Genomic DNA, 19,438 nt, shown 5'->3' with positions numbered 1-19,438 from the left:
TTCCTGCCTTCCTTTCAGTTTAGGATTTCAGCTATCCAGTTATATTTGAATTTTGGATGGGCAACAAATGACATTTAACAAAGATGTATCCCTGATATTGCATGATTTGTTATTTATCTAATATTCAAATCCTGCTTTTGTATTGGTTAAATCTGACAACCTCATTTCTTGTTGCCCAGAAGACGATCTTTCACCTGCAGTGACTTGTAGGGGAAACTCTATCAGCGAAGATGTTTTGCTCACTCATTTTCCTGTGAGAGCACCATTTCCCTTTTTATATAAATAATGTAAAAATTTGGAGATAAAGTATGTGGAGCATAAGGAAGGTGAAATGGAGCCTTTACAATGTAAAGTGCTTTCTCCCTGGCCCTAGTTCATTAGTGAAATCTAGTGGTTTAAATTACCCAGCTAACCTCTTCCACCACTGCAAGATTATAAATCAAGCGGGTGGCCACTACCTGAAGGAGTTGTAGGGTCTTTGCAGAAAAAATGTCCTCATCAAGCTAAGAGGGGCAGAAAATTTCCTATTACTGTGTCATGCATAAATGGTAATGCCTGAACCTCCACTTACGGCATATTACCTCTGCACAATTCACTTGCTAAAATAAAAGAAACAGAATTGGAACATATTCACTACTTTGCATTACAGAGGAATAAATAAAATGGCAGGGCCTCGCCACCCACCAGCGGGTGCTATATAGTGCCCTAAATGCAGGAGGATGGAAGCAAATGCACTGAAACACAGGAAAAGAGCTAAGTGTATTTATCTGTCTGTCTTTCCCCTCTTATTTTTGTCTGTCTCTGTGCCTTTATTTTGTGTGAAATTTTGAGAGATGAATTCCATTTTCTATTAATTCAATGGCTGTCATATCATATTACATCATGCAGCTCGGATCACAACAATGAGATGTTAGGGTTTAAATTAATAATATTGCAACACATCACTTGATAAAGCAGTGTGCTTAATCCTATCTAGCTTGCTCAGGTAGCCTGACTTCTGCCCAGTGTCTTGAATCTGCACGTTGCAGTGGAATTACCCAAATTCAATTGCAAACAACCTATAATTGTGAGCTGAGTACTTGAGCTTCATGGTAGGAAGCCTTAATTTAATATGCTGGTGAGATTTAACAAGCTTGGTTTAAAAAATTTTTTTTAAATAAAATAGTTGGGGTGTGGGGGTGCAGGGACTTTGAGGTTTCTGAACAGCATTTTCCAGCTGTAGAAACACCTCCAGCAAATAGCTGTTGCTTGTACAATTGCCTTATATGCTCTGTTAGCCAAACCCACCAGGCAAGTGAGACACCAGTGGGTAGGGATATAGGTAAGAGAAGATCCTCTGAAGAAACTGGATTTGGTGAATTGGTCAGAATACATTTTTGCAGTCCTTAACCTGAGAGTAACCCCCACTGTACGCTGTGCCCCTAGGACTGGCCTGTGAAGACAGGACTCAAATGATGCCATGTTTGAAAAGAATAAAATCAGATGCCCAAAGAAGAAAACAAATCCAAAGCACATCAAAAATACTCCTCACCCAAGCCCAGAACTGATTGTTCTCACAGGACTTTTTTTTTCTTTCCCATGTGCATTTTTTCTGTGAAGACAAAACAAAGTAATTAATAACTATTCGTGTTGGGGACTGTCGGAGACTCCTTGGAAATTCAGACAACTGGCTGGTGGTGCAGAGAAAAAGGCAGTGAAGATCAGGTCTGAGGATGGCACCTCCTCTTCCCTCCTATGGTGTCCCTGCCACTCCCAGAGCCCCTGATACCCTCCTTGGGCCCGATCTATTTCCGAACAGCACCAGCACTGGGAAGCAGGCAGACAGGGTTTGTCTGTGGCCTTCATTAAGGTGGGTTGCCAATTGTCAAATTAGTTTCTGCCCAACCTGCCGAGTGAGAATGCAAATCTGCCACCCCCGGCGCTCCTCATTTGCAGTTATTGATTCATGTTTGACTGCGAGTTCAAAAAACGCTGTCTTTGAAGCTTCCCCATCTATGCGTGGCTTCGCGGTCCAGGTGGCTCAGGGATCCCTGGCATGCATTTTGATCTTTGCATTCCCAATGCCAAGGCAGGTCATTTCAGGTAACTTAAAAGCGAGATACAATCAGAAAGGATTTGGAAATAAAGTCTTTGCCTTGTCACATTAATGCGGTCCTATCAAGTGGCAGTTTATCAAGAGCCACCTCACAAGGTTTTAATGAGCATGCTGCCTGTTCTTGTACAATACTAATTAATCCCATTTTTTCACACTGCCGTGATTGCTTCATGAAACCCACATTGTTTTATACTCGCTAGCAAAGCGGCTCTTACTGATTAAATCTCCTTGCCTGCGATGGGGCCTGACAACTGAATTATACCTTGCTCAAAATAATAATGGGTATCAGCTAATAAATACGGTTTAACACACACAAAACTATGCAGCCAAAATCACACCACAAAATAGGAGTTTGACTTATAGGCTCAGCGGTGTTTCATTAAACATCTGTATTATAATTCACTGGTTTTCCAACTGATGTAATAACTTAATTGATGAGAACAAAGACAAGCTTATTTATTCACCCAATTGCTTGCTTCTTGACTAACGTTTTTCCTGGGTGTTATTGTGGAAATAAATATGCAATATTCTTTTTATAGAAGTCTAATTTAAGTCCTTTTTTCCCCTATTGAGAAGTCAGCATCACCATCTGTATCTGACAAGTTCTTGCTGTTTTGCAATGGAAGCATTTTGATAAGCAGGGTGGTGGCGTAGCCCCTGATGTCCGGATGAGCCAGCAGAGGTCAGTGGGCAGGGTCCATGCTCCCACCCTCCCCCGTGTATAACTGTCCACTGACTTCCTTTGCGAGGGTGAAAATTTGCTCAAATGGAACACACACACACACACACACACACACACACACAGAGTCTCTTTGAGGGCCTTACATTAATTCCAACAGGGCTCGGTTGGTTTTGTTCATCTCACAAATGCCATAGACACTCTCATCTCCAGCTAATCTCTTCCCACCTCCCTTTAAATGGCAGCAGGCTTGAGTGAATTTAGCGAGAATATCACACCCAGCATCTTTCTCTGCATAAGGTGTTTGCTGGAGCTAGAAGTAAAACTTGGGGAGATTTTGTTGTCCCTGCAGCTTAGGGTGTGTGTCTTTCAATACCAGCTATTTAATAATATGCAGAGAGAATTCATGCTTATCTGTCTTTGCATTAGAAAGGCTAGCACTCACATTTGACAATAGTTTTTCTTTCAGGTGACACTCCAGAGCAGCATCTCTGCACTTCTCTAGCCTTGTGAGCTTCCTGCTCTGATCACACTGTGCTGTAATCGCCCGGTAGGGTTCCAGTTCCTGGACTGTGTGCCAATGAACCCTTCCAAATAATCCTGACCAAGAACTCACTGTGCTTCAGGAACTGTTCTCAGCCTTGAGGATATTTCAGTAAACAAAAGAGACAAGCTCTTGCTCTCACAGAGCTTGCATTTTGCCAGGGGAGATAGGCAGAACCAAGTCAGCAAGCATATACGCCATACATAATGATATGCCACTGACACGTGTTATGAAGAGCAAAGCAAGAGAAGACCCAGCTCATTCGTGTGGTTCGCCCTGTGGACTTTCATCAAATATCAGCTGATAATTGGTGCAAGCTCCATTGTACCGATTTCACATGCTTAGGCTGTGTCTCTTCTTTCTTCTTGAGATGGTTCAAGAAGCCTGATTCCTGCAGGACGTTTCCCTGGGATGCACAATCGTTCTTCAGCCTTTGTTTTCATTATTCCCTCACACTGGCCAGGAGCCTGATGCTCTCTCCTTTCCTCTGATCTCATTGTCATTTTCAGCAGTGGAGGGACAACTTTCTCTTGCATCTTTTGAAGGGGTCAGGAGAGAACAGAACAGCTTTCCAGTGTCTACGTTTCTCACCTCTTACGCAGAGCCTGTTCCCTTCCACATTCCTCAGTGTTTAAGAGAGTATCAATACGGCTACTCTACCGTCATTTCAAGTGTTTAAATAATTTTCTACATTCATCTCTTGTGTAATCACCTTCCAAAAAATCTCAACACAGAACCAACATTTTCCTAGTTTTTAATGATTGCAATATGGCACAGGTCTATCCGAATGCCTTGTTCTTCCGGGCATGGAGGACAACAGTCTGGCACCAATTATGACTCATTTCTACCTTCAGTCCCTCAGTCTGCTTTGTCACCAAGTCCTGTTGCCCCTTGTGTTCTCAGACATTTTCTCTTTTTTACCATTCTCTCTCCTCCTAAGTTGTCCAGGACCTCATTTTAAAAGCTTTTCAGGTTCTAGCATCTTTTCCTTAAATTCAGTCTCCATGCTACTCCCTGAAACGTTGCTTTCGGCATGCTTCTCCCTTGCTTCCAAACTTCTAAGGATGATGTGGGAACATGCACCAGGGTTGTTCAATTTTCTTAAAAGTCCTGCAATATAAGTTTTGTGCATGTGAAATCCTATATTTGAAATGTTGCTAAATTATTCCTAAAATGTTTAAGCTTTGGTTATGCAAACCAAAGCAAAGTATTGTCAGACATCTAGTGAGGGTCTATGTTATAATTTTCTTACTGTTTGAGTCAGGCTTGCAGGATAATCCATGTATTGCAATTGGTGGATGTTCTTTGATTTCTCCTTCAATCTCTAGATGTCTCTTTTTCCCCTCTGGAAATCCATTTGTTCATTTATCATGCAGTCTGCACTGTGGAGTTTGTCACAATCTGGCTTTTACCGGTCTCATCATCATAGTGTCAGATGATATGTTCTTTTGTCCCCTGTACTTCCTGTAAGTTGATTCCTAGATGAAAAGGCTTGATCTAATTCATTTTCTCTTTTGCTTTTTGGAGAAGGGACTATTTTAGAGATACTATAGGTACATCCATCATGATGCACATAATATCTGCTTGTGTCTATTTTTGTGATATAGAAGCCATTGGTGATCACGGACTAGGGTAGCACTTTTATGCTTGTGAAATAAATGGTGATATACTAATTCAAATGAGCCTTTAAAAAGGTGAAGACCAAGGAAAACGTTTTAAGGGATGCATGAGGGAGACAGATGTCAGGGCAAACAATTGTAATCAAATTTCTTGAGGGCTCAGAGTACAGAAATTCAGAAGAGGAGATGATTAACTTTGCTTAGAAGAGTAGACAGTCAAGAAGCTTCTCAGAGGAGGGTTTCCACAGAAGGAAGATATAGCTTAATAAAAAAAAATAATAATGATAGTCTTGAAAAAAGCCATTCTGACCAGGGCATCTTGTTGTTGGTTTATTATAAATGAATTAGCTGTTCTGCCAAAAACCAATTTTGAAAAAGGATTTGGACTTATATTTAGGGTGGTGCTTCACTAAACTTGTGAATTATAGTTTGCCGATTTCCCAAGTGATATAAAAATTGATGAAATTGAAGGTGGGCTGTCTTTTAAATACGTCACCCATTTGTTTAATTACTGACTTCAATTTTTTTCTGTAGTTATGTGCACTTTTGCCTACCATTTAGATTCCTATAATGGGCAGTTTATGTTTTTACTTCCACAAAATATACCTAAGAAGGAGTTTTAAATGATTGTTTAAAAATTTAGTGATGATTAAGTCACAAAATAATGGAAGTTGTGAATCATTTTGTCTGGACTTCTTCCTGTAAGGAGGTGTCATTTGCCTAAGACTTCTCAAACTGTAGAACTGTAGTCATTAATAGAAAATACATATTATCTTTCTGTTGCCATGAACCCTGGGAAAAAGTGTGTTCACCTAAATTTGCACTTAACCAAGTCAAAAATGTTAGAGAAATATGTGACAACATTTGATGAACTTCAGGGAGGCAGAAATAAGCTCCTTTTTCCCTACGGATATTCTTCTCATTTTTCAATTTAGGTATTAAAGTTATCTGTGCACTTAAAAAATCAGACTTAGAAGTCTTAAAGGCAAAAAGAGCTTTTTTTCCCCCTTAGTTATTGGACCTGTTAAGAATTTCTGCAAAATGTAAAAGAGCTACACTGAAATCATCCCAAATCACCCATCTATATTATTACAAGCTTTGATCATACAAAGTTGCACTGATGTTAAGAAAAAAAGTACCATTTCATTGTTCGGATTTTCTTTCTTGAGTTTTGTTCGTTGATTATAATTATGATGTGTGAAGTAATGAGCCCATGCATGATGGGTAAGACAGAAAGATGATTTATTGTTTGGGGAGTTTTATGCAAGAAAATATGCAGACAACAGGGAACTAAGTCTCTGAATGTAATTTATTAGACAAGATGGGATGTAGGTCTTTTGCCTTGACAAGGTGCAGCTGCCTGCTGAATGGTACGGTTTGATTTAAGTATTTCAAAGCTCACAAGTATATGTGAAAGGTTGGGTGTTTGTTCCTCCGATGCCAAGGGCAATTTTAGGCTTTGTGAATTAGAAAAGGACTGACTACAGATTTGGGGAGCTGTGGGGATTGGGATGTCGATAAGGGAGAGGCTAACCCCTCTCGGTTTCACTGAGAAATGTTGCCGTTGCTATGATTATTGCATTGTATTTGAATGTGTCATCCACTAAGTGCCGAACGGACACTGGAATTCAGCCCCGTGATGTGCATCTCTTCTCCTTATTAGAGCAGACTGCTTTTTAGTTCACAGGTGAATGCCCAGCTTCTAATCAGGGAGCCAACTGGGAATAACGAATATAAAGCATTCACACCAACCAGAAAGGATGCATTTTGGAATCCCTGTCTCTTCCTTTGCCCTTCATTAAAGACTTTTGGCCTTTCACCTGTATGAATTTGAGAGTAATCACAAAGAATCCTATTCGTGTTGCTTGAAAACAAGGTAAAATAAAGACAGTTAGTTTCATAATTAAGTAGACTTGCCCTTTGCTTGTTACCTGTGGCCCCAATAAGTGGCCTTTGCTGATATTCTCATCTCTATTCCGGGCATTCTGTTCTTGCTAACTTCCACTCCATAAGAAATTCATCAGGAAACCTTATGCATCCTTTCTCCAAAGCATATCACAGAATATCTTCCTATCCACACTTACGGGCAGAGTCGGCATTTGATCTTCCAGCTGAGCTTGGTTCCCCCTCCCCTGTTCTGCAGTCTACATTCTGGATAGCAGCTTACCAAGCGTCACCAAGGTGACATGTAAATGATATCAATCGTGGCTCAGGGTGCTCCAACTGCTTCCCAGTTCAACTAAAGTAAAATGCAAATGCCTGTCCATGGCCTCCAGAATGCCACAAGCTCCAATCTCTGCTGACCTCTTGGAACACTCTTCCCCTTTCCTATTTCCTCTGCTCCAGCCATATGGGCTTATTTCTGTCCCTCCAACGCCGGGCTGGGCTCCTTCTTGCCTTGGGAATTTTCCATTTCCTAAACATTTTGCTTGAAACAGTGCTTCCACGGCTGCCTTCCTTCCTCTGCTCTTGTTTTCAGGAGGCCTTTCTTGACCAGTCAGTCTAGAGTGCCTACTGCGCAGGCTATTCCCTTGCCATTCACCTGACTATACTATGCTTCACCTTTCTGAAAGCAGTATCTTTGGCTGTCTTGCGCCAAAGACAACCTTAGAGCTGGATTCTGGGCTGGAAGACTCTAGATCGCCTACAAAGACACTGCCTGGGACATGACAGGAACCCACCTGCTACAAGAAGGAAGCACAAATCAAAGAGACTGTGGAGGATTAGCATTCCTGGTCTACTCTGAGACATTGCCATATCCTGAAAGGATTACAGGGACATTCAGATCTCAGTTTGATCCTTAACTCTGCCACTTGGTTGCCACATGCTGCCTTCTTTAAACTCTGTGCTATAAAGTGGCCACCAGGTCTTTGCCTCACTTCTCATTCAGAAGCAAGTCCAGGTGCCTGTCCTCATTAATTCTGGGCATGGCCATGTAGCTTACGTTGGCCAGGGGAGTATCACTGTCATGTTGTACTATGCAAGGCTAGGCTTGCTAATCACTAACCCATTGGGCTTCTTGGATGGAATTTGCCCTTGACTACCAAGTTGCAAGAAAACCAGTTTGGTTTATACAAGGGCCCAGGAGCAGGAGAATCAGAGTGCTCCAGCTGATAGCCAGCAGCACCCATGGGGCGGAGGAGCAAGGCCATGCTGAACGTTAGAGAAGCCTGCCCATGTGCTTGAATGCAGTTATGTAAATGAGCCGGAATAAAAACCACAGAGAAACTCAGAAAACTCACTGAAGTGTGAAACTATTACACTGTTGCTATTTTAAGCCACTAGGTGTTGGGGATGATGCATCATCTAGAATTATTGGAAGACAAAATGAGATAACAAAATTAGTGTCCAGTGCATTTTCAGCTCACATTTGGAGCTCGGTTATTTTCCGTTCCCTGTGATTATCTTTGCTCTGAACTTGAAGGGTGAAATTTTCTAAGTCAAGAATCTGAGTGTGTTTTCTGCTTTGATCTGACCATGTAGTCTAATGGTATTTGGAAGATACATCTGGGGATTGATCCAATCAAATATAGAAGAAGAGGGACCAGGCCATCACCATTCCAGGACAATTAAACTCAATCCATGACCATCTTTTAGAAGGATTAAGGTGGCAAATTCCAGCAGGTTAAGCTACGTATAATGTAAAATAATCTTCCATCTATTAAGTATTTACTATGTGTCCAGAACCATATTAATGGAGTGCACACATTGTTTTCTACTGTTTGATATCACACCTGTTGTGCAAAGGAGAAAACTGAAACTCATATGAGTTAAATAAATTGCCCATGACCTCCTCCCTGGTAAGTGGCGAGAATGGGAGTTGGAACCTGGTCTGGCTGACTCCAGATTGGGCATCCCATTGTGGGAAGGGGGTCAGTGGTTGGCATAGAGAGTGGGCAGCTGAGAGGTTAGGTAACCAGTACAGAGAGTGTGTGCTGCACAGCCAATAAGCCCTGTATCAGTTTAAATACTATGGAAATTCAGTGAAGTTCAGAGAAAGGAGGAAAGCAGACTTCGGCCCTCTGTGACCTGCTGCCTAGAATAACGAACACGTACTGTGAACTCAGGCCTTGGGCTTCCAGTGTTGTGGGAATCTTTTGCTTTATCCTTACAACACTCAGTGAGGTAGGAATGCTTGTGATCTCCATCAGATGCAGACATCAAGGCTTACAAAGATGAAATGGCAATGGAGATGACATGGCCAATGTTTTGGGACGACTCCAGCCTTGTGGAGCAGCAGTGCCTATGGCAGCCCTGCAGCCTGAAGGTGAGCATTAATTGGGGAAATTAGAACAGCATGAGGCAAAGGAATGAGTGGTGTGTGTGTGTGTGTATGTGTGTGTGTGGCTATGTGTACATATTTGTGTGCAGGTGCCTAGAATTAGAAATCTGCAAAAGATTCTGCAGAGAAATAGCAATAGAAATGTGCAAAAGACTTCATAGAGAAATAGGGTAGAGTTGGGGGCGGGATTACAAACATGAGAGAGTCTAATGGTGGGGCAGCTCTGAATATGCGAAGAGTCTTAGGGTGAGCATCTGCTGTCGTTGCTTATCTAATACCCAGTGCTTGTTCTCTTTGGAGACATACTCAGGTCAGCCTCTGAAAACCCACAGCTCTTTTATTCTTAGAGTCAGTAGCCTGGCCAGTCAGGACCCCAAGCCCTCGTAGACACGGTTATTAGTTAATAAACAGGTCTACAAAGCCATCAACACAAGCAATATGGGGCTCCTTTTCATTGGACTGAAACAGGATGGGACATAGGCTCGGATGGCTGGCGGCCACACTGATAGCATGTGGAAGTTGGGAGGGAAGCCAATTTAGAATCCCTGCTGGGAGGAAGCAGGAATTGTGTTCTGGGGACTTTGCTCCAATCCTAGGCCTGAACTACATCTGACTGTAGAATTGTCAGTTACATTAGTCAAGAAAGCTCCATTAATCTAATGAAAGCTAATCCTAAGCCAGTTTGAGTTCACATTTTCTATTATTGGCCACAGAAAACAATCTTCATGCAAATTTTTAAAAAACTCACTGAAAAAATTTAAATTATTATCATTTTTACAAATACACATAAACTGTGACACACAACTTTAACTCAGATAAGCTTAATTTAAGACATAATCAAGGACCCAGGAGAAGACAGAATTTAAAATCATGTTTTTAAAGTCAGCAGACTTGAGTTTTTGTCTTGACTATGTTGTTATCTTTTAACGATGCAGTTGCTGATTTAGTTACTTAGCAAATGTTTGGTGAATATCCTCCTGGAGGCTAAGAAGTCTTCCTATTTGAGCATATTATTTTTTAAAAACACCTGAAATTATTAGCCATGAAATTTGAGGCAAGTTTCCTCACTTCTATAGGCTAGAGTTTCTTCTTTGTGAAGTGGTAATCATAATTATAATCACCTCGCTATGAATGAATGAATGAATGAATGAACCAATATTTTGAGTCATATTTCGTCTTTCAGAGAGATAAGATTATTTAAGCAAAGGCATTCGCCTTGGGAGGCACGATTAGGAAACAGATGATGTGCCCTAGGGTGAGACCACTCCCCGCAGTGAAGGTCTAGCTGTCAGAAACTCTGAAGTTCATTTCCAAGTGTCCAGTATGGGTCAGGATACTGAAGCAGCTGCTATTGGTAGATGAGATTCAAAAGTACAATAGTTTAGACAAATTGGTGCCTGGCTGCTCTTTCATGGAGCACCGGAGGTCAGTAGCATGGCTCAAAAGAAGCAGGGGTGTGGCTCTATCTTACTCCTCTGCCACCACTAGGGTACCCCTTACCCTTGTGGGACAGAGCTCATGTCAGTATCAAAGATGGCTATGACTACACCTATTCCCCTCCCCTCCAGGAAGACAAGAAAGACAAAAAGGAAGGAAGCTCTCCTTTCCTACTAAGGATCTGAGACGGAATTTGGAAATTACCATTCCTTTCATATTTCATTGCACGGAACCTGGTTCAGTGGTCTCAGTAAGCTGCAAGGAAGCTTGGGAAGTGTAGTTTTAACTGGGTGACCTCGTGCTAAAGAAACACGACTGCTACCATGGAGGAGGGGGAGCTGCTCTGCCACAACTGTGACCACCGCCCCAATCACAAGGAAAGTACCGCCCCTTTATTTGCTCAGGATCTGCTCTGGGTTCCGGGTTCCAGCCATTCCTTGGGCATCCGACTGGGCCTGCTTCCATCTGGCCTGTGCTATGCATCCGCCTTTCTCTACAAAGAGCATTGCAATGCAGAAAGCCCAAGTCATTGGCCTCTCCCGTGTGTGTGTGTGTGTGTGTGTGTGTGTGTGTGTGTGTGTGTGTGTGTGTTCTGTACGTACTTTCTTTTCTCCGTGTGTCCAAACTTATTCTTCACCAGAGGACTACCTCTTTACGAATCAAAGACCCACTTATACTTTATATTAGTTTCTGCTTTATTTCATAATTTTTTTTAAAGGAAACTCTTTCCTCTCAAGCAGGAAAATCTAATTATGCAGTGACAGCAGTTGGCTGACTCGGGCACAACACAACATGTCAATTTTCCGTTGCTTACACGGTCTCACAGAAACTGTTAGAAATTGTTTTGAAATCTGGCATACATTTCAGTCATGTTAATTCCTACAACTGTGCCAAACTTGATGAAATTTGGCTCCTCCACGCTCCAGGGAAGGTGGGGGATTGGGAAAGGCAAGCTTTCTTTTTTTCCTGGCAGTGACATCACCTCCTCATCCTCCCCTCATGATGAACAGTGTCCTCAAGTAAGCCAAGAAGTAATATAACTTTATATTTACAAGACTGTGTGACAAAATGACTGCAAGAGACCGGAGCTGTGCTATAAAACGATTGAAGAAATACAGATGGCATCATGATTTTTTTTCTTCCAACAGATTTGTGCCAGATGTGTGAATATTGATAATTTCTCTGGGGCTCAGCTCAAGGCCCAATATAGATTTCTGTTTGATGGGGGAACGTGAGACTCCATCCCAGTGATGGCATTTACAGGAAATGTTTTGCCTCTTCTTCCAAATCTGTCAAATCAGAACCAGAAATCCCAAATTTCCAAATGAGCCTCTGAGTCACCCTTTGTTCCGGACCCAATTTTTTATCTCCCCGGTAATTGACAGGCTGGAAAACACATTTGTGAAAGCATGTGGTGGATTTCTTAGAACGGAGTCTCTCTGCTGGCTCGACCCATCCTGGTCCCATACTGCGGAGCATGAGTGCGGCAGAAATCTCAGCAAGGCATCTTCGAGAGGTATCTGCTGTATCAGAAGGGCGTCTCCCTGGAAAGTGTACAATACAAATACTTTCACAGGATGATAATTTGCACTGGATGCAATGAAAAGGGTAAAAATAAATAAATAAATAAAACCCCCAACAAACAAACAAAAAAACCCCCAACTATTTCCAAAGATCTCCTGGGCTTTTGTTTTATTCCTTCTGGCATTCTGCTACTCCTAAACCCATTTTAAAATATATTTCTGGGACTCAGAAAATTGCAATAAAGTTCAATTTCTTAATCCAACTTTGATTCTAAAACTAGCAGACAGAATTGTTGAGAAGATGTAAAAGAAACAGGAACATTTATCATTTCTAGAAAGATTTAGCTTTGATTAAATAATTAAGTTAGTTTCTAAATCAGTATAAACTATTTTTGTATTTATATCATGCTGTCTTCTGTGAACTAATTCAAACAACTTTAAATAGAGGGAGAAAATATTATGATGAGGAAAATACAAGTGGGGAAATAAAGGAGGCAAAGCAAAAAGGCAGAGTAGATCATGAATTAGAAAATGATAAATGGAATTGTTCAGGATTTGGGGAATATCTGTTTGCTAGAGTTGAAACTTAAATTTCTTTTTGAGCTTCTTGGCAGCCACAGTGAAAATGGAGATGCAATCACTTACTTCAGAAAGGGGGGGGACTACATCAGTTCCTGTGGGGAAGGAAATTTATTTCTAGGCTATAATTTTGCTTCTCAACGAAGGGCACTACTGTCCCCCAGAAACATTTAGCAGCGGCTGGAGACACTTGTTTGTCACACCAGGAAGGGACAATGTTACCCGCAGCTAGTGAGTAGAGCTAGGTCTGCTGCTCCTCACACTGCACAAACGAGGGATTATTTGGCCTCAAATGTCAAAACGCACATTTGAGAAAGCCTGGGTTATAAAATCAATTTTTCATATGGGTGTCCATAATGGGATATTCCCACAGCACATGGCTTTGGATCCAGGCAGACCTGAGTTTAAATTCATACTCCATCACTCAGCAGCTTTGTAATTTTTGGCAACTCGATTAACCTCTCTCAAGCTCAGTTTCCTGGAGATAATTATGTAAATCCTATAGGGTGGCTGTAAGGATTAACAGGAGTCATGATAGAGCATCTAGCATGGTTCTTGGTGCATAGCGACAGCTCTATGGATGTTAACCATTAACTCAATTCCACAGCAGGGAGGTGAATGCTAAACTGTTATTTCCCAAAGATGGCTATGGTTTGGGAGAGGCTGTGGATGAAGCTCTGTAATGAGCTGCTGAACCTATTGGTGTACTTAAGAAGGCCTGGGAATATGGATGAAGTGAATGTAATGATTTTCCACTAGTACCACCAACATGACAGTTTCAGGCACAGCTCTGAGTGAGGTACAGAGTGCTGTGGAATGTAGTCGTAGCTCTAGAGCTGCACCATGTTCCTGAGGAGTCAGACCAGCAAGTGATAGAATGATGCATGACATCCCTATGGGCTTGGTGCTCGTGCCTTTTACCAGTGTTTACACAGTCTTTGAGAGAGTCAACATCCAACACAAACAGTATAGATCTGTGTTGTGTACTACCTTTTGGAAATACAGTCAGAGGTCACTGCTTCAGAATTTAGGAGATTTTGTTTGATGAACACATCCAAAGAAATCTGGAATTCCAGAGCATGAAAAGAAAAATATTTTGCTGCTGCTTTAACTTGCAGTGGATCATTGTGTTAGCTGGGTGATTACTAGCTACTGAAGTCAATTCAAATTCCCCTGGCTTAACACGCTGGAAGTACAATTTCCAGAAATGTTGCAAGCATGCAATAGATCAATATTGATGTGTATGATTAGAACGTGGGCTGCTTCACTCCAGGAAGTAGTACAAGATCCCAAAATTCTTCTAACTTATGACTCCATCATTCACTACTTCAGGGATCTCAGTGCCTAGTAAGAAAGTGAGGAAAGAAAGAGACACAAGAGAAGATATATGGGCTCCATAAAACCTCTCGCTGGAAGTGACTCATGTTGTACAGGCTTATGTTTCATTGGCCAGAACCCATCATCTGGCGCTTCCTGGATGTGCAGTTGGGAGGCAGAGTCCTGCTGCCTGATGCCACTACGCACAAGGGCAGGACAAATCGAGGGGACGGTCACCCTCCGCCACCACTCCCAGAAACTAGTGAGGTTTCGTGGAGCCACTTCTGCTCAGCAAAGCATTTCCATTTTGAAAGCAGAGATAAAGTACTTATGTCTAGCAACCATCTACAAGATTTAGTTCAGCCCTTTTCTTTTCAGCAGAAGGAAAAATGGAAAAAGTGGACATGTGACAAGTTTGATAGACTGGTAAAACTCTAAAAAGGCCATTATTCAAATATTTATGGATCCTTTTAGCTAATGGATTCAAATTTATAATGCTGCACTTGTCAACAAGATAATTTTGCAAAAAACATTAAAGGCTGAGCAGTTTGGTCCCTTCTAACCCTGAGGCCTCTCTTCTCTGCAGCAAATGAGCAGCTGTTCTCAATGAAAATGGAACGCCCGTGCTCGTTGTGTGCTTCTGAGACCCACTGCACGTAGCACACCAGCCTCTACCTACACTGTGCTTCAGAGAGGAACTTGGCATCTGATGAGATGTCCAAGACGAGGTGAAGGCATCCATTTTATTGCAAGAATAAAGCACGGCAACATCCTGCTGCCACAAAGACCTTGAACAAAGGGTAGATTGTTGTAACAGAAATTAAATAGTAAGCTACCATGCAAGATGTAACACATCACCCCCCCCCAAGTCCCCAGGACACCCAGGGTGACATTAAAGAGTGTCTGACACCATTTTTGGTACTAATGTGTTAACCAAAGAGGAAGTGTACTGTATTATGGACAGTGATAGTAATAAAGCAACCAATAATAGGATTAAAAAGTATTTGCGGAAAATAAGCCTTATAGAAAGGATCTGTAAGTGAGCACATGTGATTGGGAATATTTCATGTTTGTTATGTCTACCAGCTTGACATTTTGAGATTCTAAACAAAAAGGGAAGAGGTTTTATAGTCATGACACTTATCACTCTGGAGCAGGAGAAAGAAGTGAAGTGTTGAGAAAAGTTTGTTTGGAGAATACACAATATTGTATGTGTTTGTGTGTTTAGGGGTCTTGAGTCTTCAGAAATATTCTGAAGCTCAAACCAGAGGATTTCACAAGTGCTATTTTTCATTAGAAGAAAAGCCAGTGCAAATAAACTGAATCCTTGGACATCCACATAGCTTGGACCATCCTGCCTGCAGCACAATTAGTAGACTGTCTGGAGATTTCCATGGGCAGGGTGGGATGCTGGACCACAAAGCTAGGATTCCACACTTCCTTGTTATTGAGGACAGAAGGATACCAGCAGATGCTTTGGAGTGAACCTACCTGAACACATCTTCCTTCTGCCTCTGACCTACCATGTGGTCATGGACATATTATTTTACCTCGTCCAAACTTCAGTTCTAAAATACATACCAAAACACCTTTTTTCCCTCGAAGAGTACAAAGGACAAAATGAGTTCCCATTCAGTAATAGTGTAGCAAGAAATGTAATGTCCAACAAAAATGTAATACAGGTGGTAAATAAATTAGTATATAGTGATCCTCACACAGGATGGTGAGGATCAAACTCAGTTTGAAAGCAAGAAGAGAAATCTTCAGAGTCCTAAGCAAAGTGTTTATGAAAGGTTGAAGGTTAACTTCTGTGTGGAGGGAGGAGAGGAAGTCAGAAGTCCCCAGTGAAAGGTAAAGACAATTCCCCACCTTCCAGGCCCACTGTACAAGTCTTACTTTCACCCAGTGTCCTGGGATGAAAAAGTCAACAATGAGAAACTGGAGCCCCAAGCCTACGTCACGCGTGGCTATGATGTCCATGATCACACTACTTTTGAGTGTGAGGCAAGGAGACCTGAAAATAATATAAGACTAATGTGAACTGACAAAAGGTATTGGGGCTCAGCAGAGGCCCATGCTGATCCTCACACAGGATGGTGTCCAGGATCCCAGGAACTCCCCAAACTTGAGTTCAATTCCAAGCATGTACAGAGTCATAAATGACAAGGCAATGAACCACCATGACAGTCAGCACCTTAAAAGTAATACAGTCTCTTCCCTGATAACTCCAGGGGATAGGACCACCTAAAAGAAATTCATAGAGCTGTGTTAGCATATTCAAAATGATGAAGCCACATATAGAATTCGTAGTGAAAGTTTACAGAAAAATATGATCCTAATTGGAAATAAAAAATCCTAACAGAAATTCTAGAAATTATACATGACTTTGTAGTCACTGTTTCAGTTATTTAGTGTAATAACTTACCCCAAACTTAATGGCTTAAAAAAGTAAATACATATCACTTCAAGGTTTACCTGGATCAAATACTTGCAAGTGGCTTAGCTAAAATATCCCAACTCAGAGCCTTTCATGATTACAGCCAAAATATGGTGGGTTACATCTTAGGAGGGCTCACTCCCAACGTGGCTCACACACTGCCGGGCAAGTTGGCTCTGCTTGTTGGTGTACAGCCTCCAGCCTTCCTCATGGGGGCCTCACCATGAATGGCTTCAGAATCCTCACAATAGATGCTTCCCTTGGAGGGATCCAGGGGAACAAGGAAGTGCTTCTGCAGCTTCAGAGTCACAGCACCACGGCCTCATGTTCTTTGTTACAATCAAACCGTTCAAGGCAAGGAAAGTAAGGTTCCATTCCACCTCGCCTCCCATTCAAAGCAAGGAGAGTAAGGCTCCATCATACGAAGGGAAGAAAGTTGTAAGATTGTCAGCATGTAGAAACAGCAGTGTTACTGAAACACAAAGAAGTCTATTTGTACTAGTGGTTATCTCTGCGTGAAGGGTTACATCTGATTTCTCTTTTTCACTCTAGATTTTTCCAAACTTTCTAAAGTAGCAATACTTCAACATATATACGGTTAGGGGAAAAGATTGTTTCTATTTTTAGGTATATATTCTGTATAAGGCTATGTTCCACATGCTCTAAGATAGGAAGTGATTTTATTACCGCCACAAAACCTCTGTAAGAGGCAGACTAATTTTGTTCCTATTTTCCTATTTTCAAGGGGAAAATTCCTATTTTTAGGAATTTCCAATTAAAAGTTCCTATTTGTTTTTTTTTTGTTTGTTTTGTTTTTTTTTTTTTGGTTTTTCTCCGGTACCGGGAACCGAACTCACGACCTTGAGCTTGCCAGGCAGGCGCTTTTGCCGCTGAGTTAAATCCCCAGCCCAAAAGTTCCTATTTGTAAAAGGGGAAATTAAGTACAAGGAGAGAGCTACAATTCCTTCTACACTGGAGTCTTGCATATAGAACCGTTCTCACACACCAAGATTAATAAAGCATCTCACAGAATTCAACAAAGTGCCCAGTATTTAATGATGTCACCTGTTTCTGTTTCCGGTCTTCCCCTTTGTGAAATAATGAAGTATTCATGTGCGCTATTGGGATGGTATTCATTACCACCTACCCGTATGAAGAAGTCTTAGAACTGCCCAAAAGACATCTGAGAAAGCTTCACATGTTTATAAGGGCTCCCTGGCTGGGTCCAACCTTTCAGTGACTAAACATACTGAAATTCACAAAAGGATTCGTAATTGTTTATTGCTCTAAACAGGCGGAATAATTTAAAAAACAACAAGACTGCAATAGATGCAAATCCCTTTCTCCTCTTGTTAAGTGGAATACCAAAACAGGAGCACCTTTGCTGTCCTAGTCTCGGAGCCTAATCCCGGTGCCACATGCCTGGCATTTAATTCTCACCTGAGAATTAGACAGGACTGACCACAAAGCTACTCTTCATTCTGCATATGCTGCTTTCTAAAGTCTCCCAATGTCTGTGCCTGGCATTGGGTTGAGAACTGGATATACTGGGAAATAAGATAAAAATGTTTACTTGTGGACTTAGGCAAAATACTAACAGTGATTACAATCTAGCAGAATAAATGTGAATAAACAGGACAATGCTCAACTAGAATGTACCCACACTGTATCTGAGACTAGGAAGCTATTTGACTTGTGATAAACCTGGAACAAGCAAACTTGAGTTTTTAGAAAATTTCACCCTTTCTTTTTAAGTTACTTTTGTGTTTTGATAAATATTACTTCTTTGCACTTTTTCTTTCATGATGATTAGAAGACATTTTTATCAGCATGTGAAAATCTTATGCTTTAATAAGAGAATGATTCACAATATTACATATAGTACAATATAAACTGCAGAACTGCATAGGCAAAAATCACTTAGGAGCACGCTAAAATATTTATAATTGCTATTTGGGAGTGACAGTCTCTGTCATGATTGTAAACTTTTTCTTCTTCACAGTTTTTTATGTTTTAAAATGTTATAAAACAAGCTCTATGTACTTTATTTTTAGGGAAAAAATACGTGCATTGTTAGATTAATGCCAATGGACTGTCTTGTGGTCCTGTCTTCTTGGATAAAAGGATTTGGGTTGGAGGATGTGCGCCTATGCTAGGGATAATTTGCCCGGTTCATCCTTGATTCCTGGGCAGATGATATGGCAGCATAGATGGCAAATTGAACATTGCACTGAATTTTAACATGAAAGCAGGCTAACACAAAAGCGATTGCAAAGAAATGCAAGAGGATGATAGAATCTGATAGAGAGTCGGTTCAGGGTCTGACACAGCGAAAGACCATTGTGTGAGTTCAGAGAGTGGCCATGCTACAGAGAGAACTTCGGATAGGGAGCTTAATAAATAAGTCATGACCACCGAGGGTTTAGACAGTTTCATATTTAAAGAGATATTTATGAACTATTGCAGGAGTTGGAGTGGCTCTCCACTTCTCTCTTCTCCTCTCATTACAGCCGAAGGGAAGAAACGAGTTCTAAAGAAAAATGCAGACATGCTTAGAACCACATATGACCTGTTCATTAAAAGTAAATGTTAAGAGTTAGCACAAGTTTTGACTGAAAAGTTCGTTTTTACTTCTACCTCTGATAACAGCTTCAGAGAAGTTTCCCAAACAGGCCCAGCCAAATGCAATGCCTCTGGTGACAGGGTGACTTTGATGTGGAAGTTGTGGTAGGCACTGAGATGAGCAGTCCACACAACCAAGCACCGAACCCTTCCGTATTTCAGGGCTCCAGGCTGCTTATTAAAGAGATGAAGGGTAAATGCAGTGTACTTCTATTACTGTATTAGCATGTTTTGTTTCACTTTATTTTAAAATTAAGGCTTGCTGACAGCCACCCTGAAGTTTATCTCGGCACACAATTATTCA

Source organism: Chinchilla lanigera, unplaced genomic scaffold, assembly GCF_000276665.1.
Source record: "Chinchilla lanigera isolate Chin_1 unplaced genomic scaffold, ChiLan1.0 scaffold00044, whole genome shotgun sequence".
In the NCBI taxonomy this organism is placed as follows: Eukaryota; Metazoa; Chordata; class Mammalia; order Rodentia; family Chinchillidae; genus Chinchilla; species Chinchilla lanigera.
The sequence above is the reverse complement of the archived record's forward strand: the minus strand, read 5'-3'. Positions refer to the sequence as shown.